The 20,319-nt window shown below is 37.4% G+C and overlaps 1 protein-coding gene across 1 annotated transcript in view; it reads right to left on the bottom strand.

Annotated features, from left to right (window-relative positions):
• The window catches only part of LOC131679233 (protein amalgam-like), a 425,726-nt gene that overhangs the window by 199,589 nt on the left and 205,818 nt on the right, over positions 1–20,319 (bottom strand). The window lies entirely within an intron of this gene.

Below are 20,319 nucleotides of genomic sequence, written 5' to 3'. Positions count from 1 at the left end.
AACCTATATAGAAAATCTGTCTCAAAATACAGATTGCAACCGATGAAAACTTGGCGCATAAATCCACTATTCTTAAGAAAAACGACGCACGAAAAAAATTGACATCCGTGTTCACACGGCGCCTACTTGGATCACCCAATCGATACTTCTATCCATTCTGAATAAAAACTTCGATTTTTGCAAAAATCAGTTCACTATTTGTATTTAGAATTTTTGCTTAAAATGTCAACAAGAGTCGCACTCACATGAGTCATCAGTATGTATTGATGACAAAATTGGTATAACGTGTCAAAATTATGAATAGAAGATCTCATATAGCCTCAATTATTTGCTTTTTCCATAATATAGATATTACGTCCAGTATTATTTGGTCTAGAAAAAATTTGGAAGTTATTCTCTGAAAAAAATTCGTCAAGAAATCTAGAAAACAGTAATTTTTGGTGACAGCAATTTTGCTAAAAGTGGGTTTTGCTCGCAATTCTACGGAGATCGTGTATTTCAGAAATGGAAACCTTAAACTTCAATGTAATTTGAGCAAATCCAGAGATACAGTGATTTAACCCATTCATGCCCATGTTGTTTGTGGACAACAATGTTTTGAAACAGCTATAGCTTTTGATTGAGGCCAGATTTGCTCACAAAAACAAGTAAGGGTAATGAATGTGACTATTGCCTTTCATTTGAGTTATAGCAGTTACATGGATCAGCTCTAGAAGCGAAGTTATTGCAATTAGTTTAATTGGATTCCGATTGAGCAGTGCTGCCAGGGACAGTTTGCGTTGACATCGAAAAATGATTTTTTCATATATCTTCATTGTGGTGCAATATTATTGAAAACTGATAAAACTTATCAATTGAGACTGTCTTTGGCTACGTTTTCTATGCAATTGGACCAACGACACGACGAGACATTCATAGAAATGTGCCAAAGAAAAAATGTTCGAGTGATTTACCGCCAGTTACCAGTACATTGAGTCACCCCTTGCTGTGGGCAATAAAATAATTTCTTCAGCAACACTTCTTTGTTTAACTGAATTTTTGGTTGCTAGGTGGCAACTGTATGTTTACATAAAATTTTCTCGTTCCTGGAAAAATTTATTTCTAACGGATAATTCTCTGAACCTCCCGAAGTGTTGACCCGAGGCGAATCCTGACAAAGACTAAAATACTTCCAAGCAATTATTGGTTACGGATTAGCTTTGGGAAACGGATCGGTAAGTCCTGTCCCAGGTTATATTATTTTTTTTTTGTATAATTTGGGAGCATTTTCAGATTCACTCCGTCAGCTGATTTCGGTAAATGTGACAAACATTACTACGCCAAGAAGATCGGATATCGCTAAAAATATCACGGAATGATTTTACCTAGTGTAAGAGAAACAAGTCCTGAGAAACTTGGAATAATTTTGCCAAGGGTAATGGCATATGAAGTGTTCTACCAAGACTCCTCAGCTTATCTTTGCATTTACACTGGTAAAGAAAAGAAATGAAGAGAAAAGCGCAAAATGAACAGGAACTTGATTCGTACCAAATTGTTTTTATTAAACCGGCAGTACACGTTACTATGTTTTACACCGATTGCGTAATCAACTTGGAGTATGAAATGCATGACCAATCTAAGGAATTCACAAGGAACATGGGCCTATAAGCCTACGCTTTAAGTGGAAATAGCGGACGAACCATTCTTTGTCGTGCACATCTGTTGAGAGCTAATGGCGTTTTTATTTCAGCTACTGTTGTGATATGTATTCAGCACCTAATTATTCAATCGGAATTTCTACCCAAAGTGTAATTTGGCAGGTAGATACGTTGAATTTGGAACGGCAGTCTTTCAAGATTTTAGACCTGGGTAATGGGAAATATTAAATATTACATACACAAAGTATTGAATAGGTATTTATTATAAACATACTCAAGGCGCTACAGAGCTGAGATGCTATTGCGATATATTAACCTTCCAAACGATTACGTCGCACAGTGGCGGGTCTTCAAACAAAAGTCGGACAAAACCTCAAATGTTACCCAAATTGGCTGAAAATCACAATTTAAGCTAATTTTGAGGTGCTGAGCTCATTTTTGATGTCAAAAGTCGTAAAATATTAAATGCATTTTTCCATACAGTGTCATTGAACCTTTCTTATAACTATGATTCCGTTTTCATGATAGATTTTCCGTTACTGTTCACCAATGTCAGCAATATCATAAAAAATGAAGAACACTACTTTAAATCCATTGTATAACGTGTTGGTTTACTGTAGATTGTCTAACTATTTTACACAAAACACCATGCGCCTCCATATCAGCAACAAAGCTTCAAAACCTCCTTAAAACTTTTTGCGCACCTAGGCGCAGAACGAGACCATGATATTCGAAAAGTAGAGGTTATTTCCCATAGAATGTATACTCAAGGATAGGAAGAATCGCATCGTTTTATGCTCACTCAAGGCTCACGCGCACTCACCCACCTGCGATGCTTTATTCTGTCTTCCTTGTTTGTGAGTGTCATCTGTTGAGCTCCCGATCGGCTAAAGCCAAGCGAATATGGTAACTCACATGTTCGTATTTTTTCTCTCTTACGCTCACCTTGGATCGCTGCGATTTAGGTTCTTTCCGATACATGTTCGGAATTGTATCCGAACAATGATGAGCGGATCCGTTCGGCAATGCGATTCTTCCTCAAAAAATTGGATCGCGATCTATGTTCGTCTAAATCGAAAATCGATTCAATTCCCACTGCATGCGAGCGGGAGCGGTGCTTGCGATTGTTTGCATTGGCGCTGCCGCGGTGTTTTGTATCGATGGAGTGGTGTAGTGTGAGTCGAGTGCATGTACGTGTTTGTAATTTGCTAAGCGAGTAGATTGTCCCTTTGGATATCGTTGATATTCCACACAGGTATAAATGAATAGCGGACTTTACGCGTTCAATATTTTTGATGCACATCGTCAAGCCAACTTTGTTATACCACAATGGATTGTTGAACGCTTAAGAGCCGCTAATCATTAACATACTTTGGAGTTTTTGATTTCAAGACAGTTTGTTGTTTTGCATAATTTGTAGTATGATAGTACAGTAAGTTGACTTTGTGGCCAATCCGGGGTGCGTGGAATCGGTTTCTTTCACTAGGCTGTTCACAGTGATGTCATATGGATCTAATTCGGAATGATGAGCGGTCAAGAATGGATCTGGAACGTGTTGTTCCGGGTACGACGATTTTTCCATCTGTTCTAAATATTGTTTCCCGATGTTTTGATTGCTTATCCTTTTTGTGGTGCTTTTTGTTTTTCCTGCTGTCAATCATCATACATAATAGTGAAGAATGTTTGATCTTGTTTGTGTTCCATATTAACGGTCCTTACACGTTCAGTTGTTTTGTCAATACTGGAGCGTATTGACAAGGTTATTCAACGTGTAATGGAATGGAGGAAGTATTGACGATAGGGTGATGAGCCCATTTGCGCCATGTTTCTATTATCGCCCTACCCATTTGAAGCCGTTGGTTAGAGCAGTGTCTGCCATCTTTGCTCAACGCATTGAGTCAAATGGTAGCGCAACAATAGGGGCACTCGATTCAACTTTTCATTGCGCTCAAACACGAGAATTTCACTGTTTTCAGTGCATTTGTGTTATTATATTGATTCTTAACAACGAAGCAAAGCTGTTGATGTCAATTTTTACGCATTCCATTGATTGTAGGGCGAGAAATTAACGAATTAGTGAAGCACCTTGCTTAGTATGGTGAAAATAGGCACTTCACTCTATGTGTTTTTTATGTTTCTTGGAGGCTGTTCAATGATAGTACAGTAAGATTCCGTTTTTGGCACGTTCTGATTGTTGCATGCTCCCTTTTCGGTACACTCAGATTTTGGCAACAAATGGGTTCCGTTTTTGGCAACATTATTGTTGTACATAATAGGTCTTTTAAAAATGTGCAGTTGATATTTTTTGTATCAATTGATATCACATTTTACTTTATTTCCAAACATGGGAGTCATATTAACCCTCAAAGGCGCAAATAATTCATTTTTTAATTTTGTGAAAGTTGTTTCATAGTTTTAATACATTACTGTGATAACCTTGAGATGTTTTCCGTAATATTGTTTTAAAACAGCGTTATGCATTTAAGGGTTAACTATATTTTATGCTATAAGTGTTATATTTATTGATTACAATGCATATAAATGTATTATTTATGTATAATATAACTGGTAACAGTGTAACTAGTGCCTGACGGAATCAATTTTTATAGTAAGACCCAGAGTCTGTGCACTTTAGGAGTCAAATACAGAGGAATGCGAGCACTGGATAATAAGGCTATTTCTGGAGAAAATTTTCAAAAGAACCTTTTGTTTGGACATTTGAAAATGATTTTTACAACAAAAATGGTTTTCTTTAAACCTAAATGTAAATATCTTCAGGCTTTACAATTCGATTTTCAATCTATCGAAGTCGGTCACTAAAAACAAGACGACAGTAACGCACCTGGTGGAGATATCCCAATTAGCTTCGATAACGTTAGTGATTTTTACACAAGTTGAACGCTAAAGATGGACGTCTGTTCTCTGTGGTATGTGCTTCTCTTTCAGTAATAAGCTACTACTCAATGTTTACTTTCCGAAGCACAATAGAATTCCCCTAGATTCTTTGCAAAAATCCAGTTGCTTGGAAAAGATAGCCGAAGACTGTCCAAATTGATAGTACACTCAGGTTTTTTTTACGCGGGGATACGAGCCGCGTAAATGAAAACCGCGTAAATTTCAAAATCCGCGTAAATGAAAACCGCGTAAATTTCAAAATCCGCGTAAATGAAAATCGCGTAAATTTCAAAATCCGCGTAAATGAAAACCGCGTAAATTTCAAAATCCGCGTAAATGAAAACCGCGTAAATTTCAAAATCCGCGTAAATGAAGACCACTTAAATTTAAGAATCCGCGATAAAGGGAACCTCATTGATGGATACCGCGTAAATTTCAAAATCCGCGTAAATGAAAACCGCGTAAATTTCAAAAACCGCGTAAATGAAAACCGCGTAAATTTCAAAAACCGCGTAAATGAAAACCGCGTAAATTTCAAAATCCGCGTAAATGAAAACCGCGTAAATTTCAAAATCCGCGTAAAAAAACCGCGTAAAAAATACCGCGCAAAAAAAACCGCGTAAAAAAAAACTTGAGTGTATTTATAAGTTCTTCAGTTCTACGCAGTTCTGTGTCGTAAGTGCCCCAGTTATCGTAATGAACACCATTCTCAGCAGATAGCTAAGCTTTTACAGGATTGTCGTCACTTCTTCCACAAGAACATTATTAAACATACAATTTTTTATATAAACTCAAAGATGTAATTCGGTTTGAGACTCCAAGTTTTCCTAACAGCTTTTCTGTGCTGCCTGAAGGCTTTTCACATTTTTTTGGGTCTGACCCTAATGAGAACAGTTTAGTTTAAATTCTAATATAATTCGCACAATACTCACAATCATAGAATTGCGACCTGAATTAAAATTCGCATCTTCGTAAAATTAACCATGTAACATTTTTCAAATTTGAATCTTAAGAAAGTATCTTTATACCGCGAGATTTAACCAATTTTCTCTGAAAGTATTATATAACATGGGGTCTACTATTAATATTAGATTCAAACTCAACCGACCTTGTCTGATTCATAAATTCCAATCGATTTGAAAATACTGTGATTTCAAACAATTTGAGGCGGATCGAAATGTTGTTGGCCAGTTATTATGATTGGAAAAATATATGGCTACGAAAGTTGCACACGTTTTCCATCCCCGGCTTTTGAATGATGTCTATAAACAAATTCATTCACACCGATCACTCGAAACCTTTCATGCTAAACTTTTTTTTTGATTTGTTTGTATCAAGAAACACTAAAAACCTCTGGTTATCAAGAGTGATGCTTCTATCAGAGTGATATGGCCTGCCCAATTGTTCAATAGCCCATAGCACAGGAAAAATAGACAAAGATAGTCTACGTTTATGTGTTTTTATCAGTTTTCAATAATAATGCAATATAACGAAAATATCTACAAATTTCATTTTCACTGCTAACTGAAAATGTCCCTGGCAGCACTGCTCCAGCGGAATTTTTTCAGACTAATATCAATAACTGCAGTGCTATAGATAATACAACTGTAAGCGCATAAATGAATGGTTATAGTCATAGTTACTAGCTTTATATATTTTTGTGAACTAATCTTGCCTGAAGCAAACACCAATAGTTACTTCGCCAGAACGGTGATCCTTCTTACTAAATTTCACGCAATCCACATTCCAATTATTAGTTCCAAGAACTTAATAAACTTAACAGCATTTCAGTGAAAATTTCGTTTGGCACACTGCTTTTAAAATTTCGATTTATCTATTATATTGTATTATATTGTTATTAGTTGATACATATAATTCCCTTTCTATCTGTTTATTCACACCTAATTTCATGCACACAAATAGGTATGAACTTTATGCGCCGGCCTCGTATGCCCTAGCACGAATGCGTTTTTGTTTGATCTAGAAACTGAGTCAGGTTTCAACCGAAACTGTTATCACTTAATTTATTTAGCCATCAATTTGAGTTATAATATGGACCAGCTTCGCCTCAAGCCAAAATCACCTAAACGTGGATAATCATATGATTGAAGCAAAAGATATTATCATTACAGTTAAAAACAAGAAAATTGATCAGCGACAATCGATATTTTGTCAATTCTATGCAAAAGCATATCACCGAAAGTAGTGAGCTATATTCGCGCAATGATACGCTATAAAACGCACAACTTTCGAGATTATTTATTGGCATAGAAAAGAAGACAAATCTAAGTTTCCTCTCGAATGTAGCGCATGGAAGGAGCCGAACGCGCCTGAACATTGAAAATTAAACTAAATCCAAACAAATCTAAATCAATGTACATTACCACACATCTTGTCTACATCGCAAGTACGGCATTTGTACATACAATGGTAGAGTTCAACTCGAGCGATAACATGTATAGCGAATGATAAAATTAACACGCAGCAAGGAAATGACTGCGAGTTGAACCTACACAGCAGAAATTGCCACTCCGTGCGGTGTCCAGGCCAGCCATATATTTCAATCGTTCAGTTTCAGGATTGCGCACGAAGATTTGGATCATTTTTCCGAACGAACATGTTCGCTGCTGAATATGTTCGATGGCACTCATTACGTCACTGCATCGGCAATGTGGAACGCGTTAAAAAATTTTGCGATTTCCGATTCTCTCTCTCTTCGTAATCGCATACGGTGTGATGCGGAACGAGTTGTGTGGGTCTGTATCTTTTTAACGAGAGCGTAAACCCCCGACGATGTATAAGGAAACAAATTCATGTACGCTCATGGCGGTGAGCGAGTTTTCCGCACCTTGTGTATACTATGTGACCGTTCCGAAATGTTTCCGAAATTTGTACAGAATACATTAGTGAAAAAAGTATTTTTGATCTGACCACCTCAAACATATTTAAACTAAAAAGTCATAGTTCCAAGCAAATTTACCAAATGTATTTTATTAACTAACCAACTACTTTCGTTCCTCTACACAATGAGGCTAGTTGTGCTAAAATCGGACCAAAATCAAAAGAGCAACATGCATATGAAGTGAACAGAGCAATGGTGGTTTCGGAAATGAAAATCATTAAAAAATCCGGACTTTGCTACGTTTAAACTCTTGTTAAAAATCTTGTTCTTATCCAATGACCATAAAATTTTGAATATACATCATTCAATACATGAGAAATTTGGGAAAAATATAAAATATAAATATTTCAAAAATAAATTTTTGAGGTTTTGGCCAGCCTCCAGCCACTGTGCGTCGTGGTCAAAATAGTCTTCGTTCCTGATGCCGAAGGACTGAATGCGATGCAGTGCTAGTTGTACCTAAGATCATTTACCATTGCAGGTGAAGCTATTAGCCTAGGAACAGGTACCTTTTGCCGATGAGATGGTGCGCTTTCCCATGCGATCAAATTTCTGCGGGTTTGCTGGGATATATTAATAGTAGACTGATGAAGACTTTAAGTGGAAGGAATTCCGCCCGATTAAAGGACAGACTGGTTAACAATTTCAACATTCCAATCTGTACTAATCAGGTAGATATTTTTCGAAAAGGTTATGCAAATTGTATTATTTGACGTAAAATTCTCCCGACCGTCGAAGGAATATTAGCTTGTATTTATTTATTCACATACTTGAAAACAACATTGCTCGATTAAGATGTTTTGTTTTAAACGCAGAGTATATAATTATAGTTATGATGGCGGATAATAGTTACGATACACGGATTTTTGTGAAGAGCCATCCTGAATGTTTCTTAAGTTCTTAATAAAACATGCCAAATTAATATATGCCTATATTTGATTATGTATATCGCAGATATTCATGTTCGATAGATCTGATGTAGGAGACCCCGTGGGTTAGAAGAAGGAGTACGTATTGAACATAGGAAATGCTGGAACACCTGCAAAGTTGTGCTCTATAGTAAATTTCGTTGGCTTGTGGAGATAGCTGAATTGTTGGTACCGTCATCGTCAACGCACTTGGTGAAGACATACATGACAGTAAACGTAAAGTGAATTTGTTGATGAATTACCTGTCTTACTGTAAGGATTAGTATATTACCTTGTGTATTGCGGGAAGAATACTTAGAATAGTATGTGTAACAATAACTTTTTCGCACGTGTTTATTTTGTTGGTTTTGGAGGCTTATATGTTGTATGTTGGCTCTTACTACTTTCGACAAATCAACTTGTTCCGCTGATCGACTAATTCTTCGCTTATTAGTGCATACTACCTTTACTGTTGCTATGTTGATACTGTTGGAACTTTTTAGAAGCAGCGGAACTTTTGTTTCGACAGTTTGTAGACTTCTGCGGAAAATTTTCCCTGATCAATTTCCGACAGTGGCTCACTGAACGAACAGCCGCTGGTTTCCTATGATGATTTCGCTAGATTTCCAGCGTGGTTTGAACTCACTGGCGGAAAATTGAAATCCCAGGCTCCTTTCAAAATAGAGGGCCAAATTTCTTGACACGTTTCCCGAACTTTAATCTAGCCTTTACGCTTAAAATTGTCCGCTCAGAATAAAATCGCTAACCGGCCGTTGTTTGTATTCGTTGCGCAATTGTAGCCATTTCATTTCGAGGTGTATTCGTTACCTTTTGTTTGCGGATGGTAATCCAAATTCATTTTTTATTCCCTGTTGATGGACAGGCTCAGAGGCTGGAATAATGCATAACGGAAAAATGCAATTGATTAAATCAATCGATAAGTAAAGAATACTGCTTACCGGTGGAAGGTCTGTCAGATGTTGCGTCCTTTAGGAATGTAATAGTCATGTAACCGTAGCACTGGCGTGGTTTATGTTTGTATTTAAAGAAAATACACAGACTCTAGTAACAACCTTTTCTCTAATCACTTTTCCGTACTTCAGATCGGCCGCCTGGGCTAAGGAGTCCCGATATTTGTGCTTGTGGCGCATCGACGATACGTTTGTTTTGTTGGTATTATATTTTTCTTTGAGTAACCAGGGGTTGCACCGGTAACTACATCAACAGTATTAAAAAAAAATAACAGACCTATCGGTGCTGCTAGTTTGATTATTTTTTTTAACTAAATATCAAATTTGACAGTTCCAGTTACCGAATCACTGAGGGGTAGTCAGATTTGTGATACAGTTTTGGAATGCAAGTGTCTAGTCGTGTCGTTGATTGGACTATTGTAAATATTCTTCGAGAATTGTATTGAGCATTGGAAGGTAAAAATTGAGCAGCTTCTAGCACTGCAAGGGAAGCACCTATCTTTATGAAAATAGACTTTTCGTGTTTCTTGATCTCACCGTTTTCAAGGAAAAAGTAGTTTTGAAACCCTACATGCACTAGAAAAAAGTTGGGCATGAAAGGGTTAAAGTAAAAAAACTCTCCAGCTCTCATGTCGTGTGTCATTAAATCTCACTTAACCAAGCAGAATTTCAAACGCCGCAAAGTGGCTATTGATTTTAGGAGCTGTATGATTTATACCTCTGTTTATGAAGCAAACGTTTAACTAGGAAGGGAGTGTTTTGTTTTCTATTGTTCTATTCTTTTTGTTAGTTCGCACAAGCTCAAGTTACTGAGAACTAAACACTAATACTAAATAAACAAACTAAAAAATCTGAAAATGATCGTTGAAATATAAATAACAAACAACACTCCCGATTGCCAGCTGTTCGAAGTTCAAGTTGCTCGATAACAATTTTCGAAAAATGATGCTCTCGGAGACGCAGAAGTTATGTCGGTTTCCATTAGCAGCAAGTGTAGAACTAACATTCCATTCCTTCCCCGATAGAACAGCATTGGACGTGGGAGGCGTCGTCGGTCAATAGCGAAGTGCAACTACGGGCAGTCTACCTAAGCTAAACTAAACCAATCTTGCCCAAACAAAAGTTAAAGCTGTTTAATCTCTTCATGGCCATGTCGTTTGTATGCATCAACGTTTTCAAATATCTATAACTATTAATTCAGGCAAGATTTTCTCACAAAAATATTACTAATAACTGTGCTATCACCTTTCATTTGAGCTCAAACAGTTGAAAGTATTATACGTAGAACTGAAGGTATTGCAATTAGTGTGATTGGATTCATATGAATCAGTGCTGCCAGAAACAGTATAATTAAACGGTGAGAAATGAAATTTTAATATCTTCGTTACGTTAAAATATTATTGAAAACTGATTAGACCTATCAATTTCTACTGTTTTGGACTACCTTTTCCAAGCAATTGGACTATTGTAAAATATCTAGATTTGTATCAAGCACGGGAAGGTAAAAGCTGCGCAGCTTCCAGCACTAAAAGATGAACGGCTACCTGGATCAAAATAAATTTGCTGTATTATAGAAGAGAGATAGAATATCGAAATGTTCGGAAGAATTATTGCAAAATGTCTGCTCTGCGACTTTCCGGAAAACACCTAATTTCTCTCTCTCTCCGTTGAACAGTTAGTGTTGCCGCCATCCATGCGGTAAAATGTGAAACTAAAATGTTCTAACCAAAACATGACTCGTATTATTCACTATAATTATTCTGAAGCTAAACCTTACTATTATTTCACAAAAATTTGTAGTTCGTGGGAATCGAATCCTGATACACAACCAGACATCACTTCGTTAAAAGTTCAATAACTTCTTTTAACAAAGATGGATTGACTAGCTGTCATCGACAAAGTTATAGACAATTAAATATTTTTTCTTATTTTCACTTTTTAAATATTTTTTCTTATTTTCACTTACAGTACGGTGCATAAAGTGCCGCCTTGCGGCGAAAATGCGAGCTTGTGGGTTTTCTCCATCTAAATTGTCGAAAAATACCTTACAAACTTAAGGCACGTTGGCCCGGTAGCTAGACTTGTCCAATTTTCTTCAAATTTGGAGCAAGTACTCCTGGTTGGACTAGGAATCGACTATTTTTTTCTTGTCACTCTACTCGACACCTAAACAAACCGACAACACTGTACACAAACGTGAACAAATCACAACCGATTGTGAACTACGCAGAACAGTGGTACACATCATTCTTTGCTAATACAAAGCAGTCTACGGTAAATATGAATCTATTTCGTTAATTTTCCATCCTGTGCTAAATTGATACTCTAACTAGCTACAGAAGAAATGAAAGAATGTATACTTGTCTCATTGTAACTCAGTAGGCCAATGATTAACGATTAATTTGTTTTAAATATCCAACAACACTTTGAGTCATTTTTTTTTGTCGTCAATCAGATGTAGACCGGTTTCTTACAATAATTATTAAACTAACTTAACACTAGTTAAAATTTTGGTTTACTTTAAACTGTTGCTTAAGTTTTGTTTTCGACATAGTGAAGTCAATGCTTTCGCAATGTTTGTTGTAAATATTTATCATTTGGTTTAAAGGGCCAAACTTGGCATAATTAGTGCGATGGCGAATTGTACAAAAGATGCTGCGGTTACGCAGTAGTCGAGAAGGAGCATAAAAATTTAGTTTCGATAAAAGTTCGATTGAATCAATACGATGTGATACAATGTCGTTTACAAATGATACCATAGAAAATTCACGACGATCTTTCAAGGTTTGAATGTCAATTAGCATGCACCGTGCTTCATAAGATGGCAAATGTAGTCCAGTCCAACCTAGTTTACGAAGAGCGAACATCAAAAACTGCTTTTGTACTGATTCTATCCGGTTTGCATGCGTTGCTGAAAAAGGCGACCAAACTATACTACAATATTCTAGTGTTGAATGCACATAGGCTACATATAATGTTTTTATTGTGTAGGGATCTTGGAAATTATAGCTGAAGCGTTTAATAAAACCTAGTGTGCTGTTTGCTTTGTTAATTATTGTGTTATAATGATCTATGAATGTTATTTTGGAATCTATAATAACTCCTAGATCTCTTATTCTGTCACACTTTTCTACTTGTTGATTTCCCAATAAGATTCTATTGTTCTGTATATTATTCTTTCTACTCAATGTTATGGAATTACATTTTTTTTTACATTCAGTTTCAGAAGGCTTTTATTACACCATGTATAAAATATATTTACTTCGTTTTGAAATGTCTGAAAGTCTTCACCATTTCTTATTTCTAGAAATAGTTTCATATCATCAGCATATATAAGAACTTTTACATTTTTTAGAATGAAGGAAATGTCGTTAACAAATAAAATAAAGAATAGCGGGCCCAAATGAGACCCTTGAGGGACTCCTGATGTAACTTGAATTGGGATTGATTTTACCCCTTTAAATCTAGCAGCTTGTTCACGATTTGTAAGATATGATTGTACCCATGTAAGAAGTCCTGGCTCAAACCCTATTTTTTCTAATTTAAAAAGTAGCATGGGTATGTCGATGCGATCAAATGCTTTGCTAAAATCTGTATAAAGAGCTTCAACGTGGTTTCCGTAATCCATTGCTGTTAATGTGTAGTTAATGAATTCGAGTAGATTTGTACTTGTAGAACGCCCTTTGAAAAAACCATGTTGCACATGGGTAATTCTGTTCCTGATTTGGTGGAATAAATTTTCATTAACAATCGCCTCGAAAATCTTGGGAATGCACGAAATGATAGCTATTCCACGATAGTTACGCACATCGGATTTTTTACCATTTTTAAAAATTGGAACTAGGAAAGAGCTTTTCCATGTTTTAGGAAAACAACCTGATTATAGAGACATGTTAAAAAGCCAAAATAAAGGAGCGGTTAGTTCTATTGACAAAGTTTTTAAAAACACCGGTGGAACGCCGTCAGGTCCAGGGCTTTTAGAGCTATCCAAGTTTTTTAAGGCATCCATGATTGTATGTACTTTTATCTGTTTAATGTTAATATCTCTTGAATGTTCTGGGAGGAATGAAAAGTATTCACGCTCTCGATCCTTCTCTGAAAATGTAGTGTAAACTTCCTGGAAGAATGTTGCAAAAAGATTGCAGATTTCCTCTGAGTTATCGCCTACCTTTCCATCAAGATGCATTTCTGTTGGGAAATAATCCGATTTTATTTTAGTTTTTACGTAATTAAAGAAGTTTTTTGGGCAAGTTTTTATATTGCGTTCTGTTCTTGCATTGTACTCTTCAAACGCGATATCAATGGCAAGGTTCAATTGATCGCAAAGATTTAAATAGTTTGTTAAGTTATCTTCGCTGTTGTATTTTTTGTAGATTTTGTGTGCTTTCTGCTTACGATTTTTTAAATTTTTGATTTCTCTATTAAACCAGATGGGATGTTTTGAGTTATAGTGACGCCTTCTTCTTTTCAATGGTATATCTTCGTGAATGACTTCAAATAATATTTTGTAGAAGATGTCTACGGCAGCTTCAACATTTTCTTCATTTCTTAAAATCATTTGCCAGTTTATTGCATTAATTTTTTGCCTCAAGCTTTCATAGTTAGCGGACTCGTAATCAAATACCTCCTCAAATTCACTATCACCAGGTCTGTCGTTAACATGCAAGAATATAGAAAACTCAATGGCTGTATGATAAGCTTCATTCTTCCATAAGGGAGTAAGTGATTCCGTTACACAGAAGTCTTCGTCTATATTCGTCATTAATAAATCTAAATAGCAATGTCGCTGATTTCTTATGTGATTTATTTGATTAAGTCCTAAACTGGCAGATTTATCGCAAATGAACTGCAAAGTTTCATTTTCCCCTACAACAGGAAGTAGGATGCTCTCATTATCAGCATCTGGTATGAAATCAATACCGCGTTGATTGAAATCGCCAAAATTTGGAGGAAAATACACTGAAGCGAAAACGTGAGTTTCGTCTTTAATATGTACTTTCACCCACACATGCTCGAATTCTTTTGATTTTATAGTTTTGATAACTTCTGCATTTAGTTTTGCTGAAATCGCAATCAAAGCGCCCCCTCCTGACTTCTTACCAGATACATGACAATCACGGTCATCCCTAAAGACATTGTAATTGCTTCTTTTTGTATGGTTTCAGCGTATGCCTACTCCCAGGTCAGTTATACTTTCCGGGTCAGTGCCTCATCAGAGGTGGCACTCCTATCTATGTTATTTGTCGAGAAAAATGGTTGACAGTTGGTCACGAGATGTCGGAGCAAAAGGAATAATACTGCAGCGCTTGAAGTGTTCGGATCAGATGTATACTCGCCATTTGTAGCGGGTTGAAAGACCCTTCCATCCATTCCACACACAGGCCCGGGACAACTGATGATCGCTGGCTGCAAGGGCTCAACTATAGCGGGGGGATCGCGAGCTTCCATAGTACCAACTAACTACGTTGCGTCCCAGTATGCGATCAGCATCGACACTCCTTCACACTGGATGGCGGTGTAGCTTGCTATAGTGGTATCGCCTATCGTTGCGGGGTCCTCTCTAGGGTCGTTGATGGGCCGGGTTGCATTAGTGGAGTACATGGTTCTTCTGGTGGCGAAGGAAAATCAGTCGGCGTGCACCAAATGTTCTGGGTACGGCTATCCTCAAATTCCCTGAAGAGTATACCTAGCGACCATGTGTCAGGGTTAAGAGCTGCATCACGGTACTTTGGGTAGACTCCAACTTTGAAGGATGCGAAGTTCAAAGTACTGACATCTATGCCTTTTCTAACAAGCATAATAACCTTTATCTCCTCGTTGCCCTTTAGTCCTTCTTTGGACATTTTTTTCGACAGTGTCTTTGCTAACACTGGGATGAAAACGGGAAAGATTTAACCGCACAGAGGAGTAACTAGAACAAATTTCTGGCCAATAACCAAAATATTTTTTTCGATTTTTTGCTTCGTAATTTTTTTTACATACCTAGAAGCCTACTGTATAACGTGGCAAAATTATGAAAATATGGAAAATTGTTAAAGAATTTTTGCATGGATTAAATTTGCGATATTTTAAGGAGGTTTTTAATCATTTTCATTATATATCCAGCAATATCACTTTTTAGTGATGATGACTGTATTAAATAAGACAATATTATTACAAACGTAGTTGAACACAACCATTTGTATAACTTCAGCCTAAAACTAACTGAAAATAGTAGTGTTTCTGTGCATTGCACCAACTTGAAAAAATACGTTTTTTTAACATTTTATTCCAAATTTGAATTATAAAACAGTTATATTAAACGGCGAGATCCAGCAAAGTTGCTGAAGCAGTATTATAAAACAAGATTCCAGCTATCAAACAAAACTTAAGAACTCTTCCGGACTTGTCTGATCCACAAATTCCAAGCGATTTGAAAATATTGAAATTTTTACTAATTTGAGGTACATTGAAATGCAGTAGAGCCAAATACTATGTTTAGAAGAATGTATCTCTATGAATACGTGCAAAGACGTCCCTTTCCCTCTTCCTTTCTCACTGATCATTTGTTTATGCAACTAGAAAAACACATGTATTCACAAAGATTTCCTCGAGATTACCAGTATTCGAAAGGATTTAGAAAATCGACCTCTGCACTGTTAGGTGGATAGATGCCAAATTGTTCCAAAAACTAGTTATTGTCTATTTTTTGTTCGTATTAAGGCATAATAACAGCAATAGCAGCATTAAATAATTTTTACCAGGATTCGACCTCAGTTACTCCTCTGTGCAACGGCGTGGGAGGTGGTGGAACCGTGACAATGTTGCTATTATCGACTAACTTTCGACCACCAACAAGAATATTGCTCGGATCAGGGTCATCCTCGTGACGACGTTTCTGAGGTGGCCGAAAGGTGCCAAAATTTGGCCGGACTGGAGTAGCTGTTGAAACCTTTTTAGCGAGGCGCGAAATTTGCTGGGTATTTTTGGATAACTTGGCCTTTAGTTCAGCATTTCCCAGCGATAGCCAGCAATAACATATCCAAGCAAAGAAGCTTGACACATTGATTGCACATCCAAGATAAATTTGAGGTTTCCGCAAATCTTTTCAAGAACGACTGCATATGCACCACATTTTTACAAAAGTCTGTGCATTCGATAAAGTCGTCGTCCGATTCGACGGTTTTTGCGCAGTTATCGCATGCACTTGCCATAATGCGTGCTGATCTGAGAATGCAGACAATGAGATTAGATGGCGCTGCGTTTGGTGTATATTTTGCCTTTCTCATATAGAAAGGTTATGCAATCGCTCTAAAAATCGTCAACATAATCCCGGCCCGGAGAGCGGAACGTCATATGCCATTCGACTCAGTTCGTCGAAATCGGAAAATATCTGTGTGCATGTATGTGTGTGTATGTGGAAAAAAATGTCACCTCTGTTTCTCAGAAATGGCTGGATCGATTTGCACAAACTTAGTCTCACATGAAAGGTACAACCTTCCCATCGGCTGCTATTGAATTTTTTGTTGATTGGACTTCTGGTTCCGGAATTACGGGTTGAAGAGTGCGACCACACAGCAAATTCCCATATAATCTTAGACTCCAAGCTCACATTTGTGGAACATTACAATACAATAATAAATAAAGCAAATAGTATGCTGGGCTTTATTAAACGCTTCAGCTATAATTTTGAAGACCCCTACACAATTAAATCATTATACAATACATATGTCAGCCCAATTTTGGAATATTGCCGCGTAGTATGGAACCCATATACTGTCCTGTACGAAGAACGCATCGAATCAGTCCAAAAACAATTTCTTTTGTACACACTTCGTAAACTAAACTGGATGACATTTCCTCTTCCATCGTATAAAGCACGTTGCATGCTGAGTAACATACAAACACTCAAAGAACGCCGCGAATTTGCCATGCTTTGCTTTATCAACGACATTATTTGTCAACGTGTACAATCCGCATAATTACTTTCGTAAATAAAATTTTCTGTACCTAGCCGACAGCTAAGAACTCGTAATTTATTCCAAGAACATTCTTTTAGGACAAACTATGCCAAAAAATAGCGCCATCAATAGAATGATGCGTCATTATAATGAAAGTTGTGAAATAGTCGATTCCCATGTCCAGAAAACAAATTAAATTTGAACTTAAACGTAGACATAATGTATAGTATATAAGCAAATATTGTAATACCATTCTATGTAGTCTACATAAGCTTGACGAAAATGAATTAATACATAAATAAATCGTTAGGTACTACTTCACTAGGCATTGTACTCTTGCTCTTGTGCTGCTTGCTGATTGTGTTGAACGTTCATGTTTTTTTTCCATTGCTGCTTTTTCTTGCTTACTGTTCAAACTTCTCGGTATGTCTGATCCACTCAGGTCTGCACATATCGTCACCTGTTGAGACACGAACCGACTCGGAGGTGTCAATTATAATGATTTACTTCTCTTTACAACCACCTTCGCAAGGTTTCTTGTCCTTCTTGGCGCTACTCGTTCCTATTTATCTGCTAGCTGTTGCTGAGAGTTCCTCAACGGTGGTATTTCTCCCGATACCGATGCCCATTTTCACGAGTCATTTAGCTATCAGCCACTCCGACGGAGACGATAATTGGCGGTGAATTTTCTCCAGACAACGATATCCCAATTTTCTCCGACAAAGTGGTTTTCCTTCTTAGCTCCTGTTGCTTGCCCACTAACCAACCTTTGCTGTGTAACTGGTCTACTTACAACTGTTGCTAACATCGAAACGTGTCGAAGCGTGAATCGATCCAGAGAAGCCAACCAATTTGACATACATTCCTTTCCAGCCACCCTCGCAAGATTTCTTATTTGGTTTCTGCAATGACTTGTTTCTAGAGTGATTGTTTCTTTCATGAGCAGGAGGTTAATAAATTTTTAAAAGTAATTCAAAACCCTCATGGAAGGGGTTTGAACCCTCAAAACCCTCCCTTGCGCACGGGCCTGTTTTTAGCGGATAGATGTTTGTCGGGTTTAACCTAGGAATCTGACGGCCGTATTTGTTTACTAGGAGTTTCAGGTCATGAGCTATTTATAGCAGCGGAGAACAGAATGGAACAAAACAAAATGCAGTGCAGCAGCAATGACGAGATTGCGTGTGATGGGTGGGGGAAATGTAAGGAGGAGTAAGCGAATCTTTTGTAAGCTTTGTAAGCAGTGATTTGATTCGAAACCAAATACTATGAAAATCTCGTTGTGTGTGTGTGTGTCATAGATTGTTTGCGCTCATCTCGAACTGTGAGCGAAGAACACTATGTTCAAAAAGGATTGCTTTTAGGCAGTCTTCCCATATGCACATCGCACACAATGCTCGCTCTGGTTCTGTGCTCATATTGTACCCACACTTCGTGGACAAACTCAAACGCGCTATTTCATACCTAAACACGTGCACATGTTCACTTGCACAACCGACCCCATGTACGTACACGGTGTGCGTACACGTAGGTTCAAGGCACTGCTTTTCTCTTTCTCACTCTCATCATCACTAGTGTTGACTCTTTTTTCCTTGTGCAAATTGTTCTCGTGTACGCACCCGGTGTACGTACACGGATGTTTGAACTAGAGTTTGTACACCGTTCGCTTGGGTTCGATGTTTGAGGCGAACCTGTACATCGAGACGAAGCATGTTTGAGGTTGAACACGTGCACGAAATTTTGTACACAGGTACAAAATTGTTGCTTTTTCATGGGAAGTCTGCTTTTAGGTATGAGATTGTGAGCCATAAACAGAGAATCTGAGTTCGCCGTTTTGGGTGGAGAAACTCTTTCTCAGGTAACGTAAACAACAATGAGAAACAAAATATTGCGAAGCAGTACAAAACCAAAATCACCCGAAGCATAGGGTCTTGACAATTCATGTTAAAAGGAAATTTTAGAAAATGAACCGAGTATCCAGTGCACACTTGATCACTTAGCTGTCATTTGAAACTATAATCAAACTGACGTGATGAAAAATATCGATTCTTTTCACCTTATTCATAAGTTTTCATAGTAACAAGGTCACTTCCACAATCCTCATGCATCATACTATTATGCAGCTATTCAATTATCCATACTCCTTATACCTATTAGGACACCAGCGGAAAAACTCTTTATAATAAATATCCCCTCCCCTCTCCGCGCACACCGGTTGCTTCTAGAGACCGACTATAACCCTTCCTAGAGCTGGTGGCTTCTTGCCGTGCACTATTTATGTAACATATTCATCTTTTTCTCACGTGCACGACCAAAAGGAACACACCCGAAGCTGTATGCATTCTACAAACCATTGATAAATATGCTAATCGAAGGATAAGGGTGTTCCTAAAAATCTATAGTGAATATCGTTGACAACTCAAGAGAAGATAGATTTTATACATCATACGAAATACGATGATAAAATGATGATTTTGTCAGAAACTTCATCTGATTTCTAACTTACAGTTTTGAATAGAAGCGTATGTTTTCCAAAGGCTAACGAAACAAGAAATTAGATTCTTTCGCAGCTGGGAGACAAGTTATTTTAAAAATATCGGAGTGCCAGCTCATTTGAACGATTCTATGCCGAAGTTTTGGTATGCTGTTCGATTCACATGCGTAAAGTGAAGCTTACGCGAAAATTCCATCAATAATAACGAAAAACACCAAGTACCACTCATGGCATATCACTAGCTCTCCGGATTGATACATAAAGAGCAAAGAATTCAAGCGATGCGAACAAAAAAAATTAATCAATTCAGTGACACCATTTCATACTCCATTTGAAAGTGTTCATAACCAACATATTCTCACAAAACAAGATCCACCCTAACGAGTGTGTAAGTGCCTTTCCGTTTCCCAACAACGACACCGACTGCGCCCTGGCTCGAGAACGGGATGATACCGTAAGCCAACAATACAACTCAGCAAACACCGCTGCCAGCCGTGCAACGGGAAAGCGGAAAATCTTTCTGCATCCCATGGCTCAATGTAACCATGCTGCTGAGCTACTGACGGATGGAAGAA

Source organism: Topomyia yanbarensis, chromosome 2, assembly GCF_030247195.1.
Source record: "Topomyia yanbarensis strain Yona2022 chromosome 2, ASM3024719v1, whole genome shotgun sequence".
NCBI lineage: Eukaryota > Metazoa > Arthropoda > Insecta > Diptera > Culicidae > Topomyia > Topomyia yanbarensis.
The sequence above is the reverse complement of the archived record's forward strand: the minus strand, read 5'-3'. Positions and strand labels throughout refer to the sequence as shown.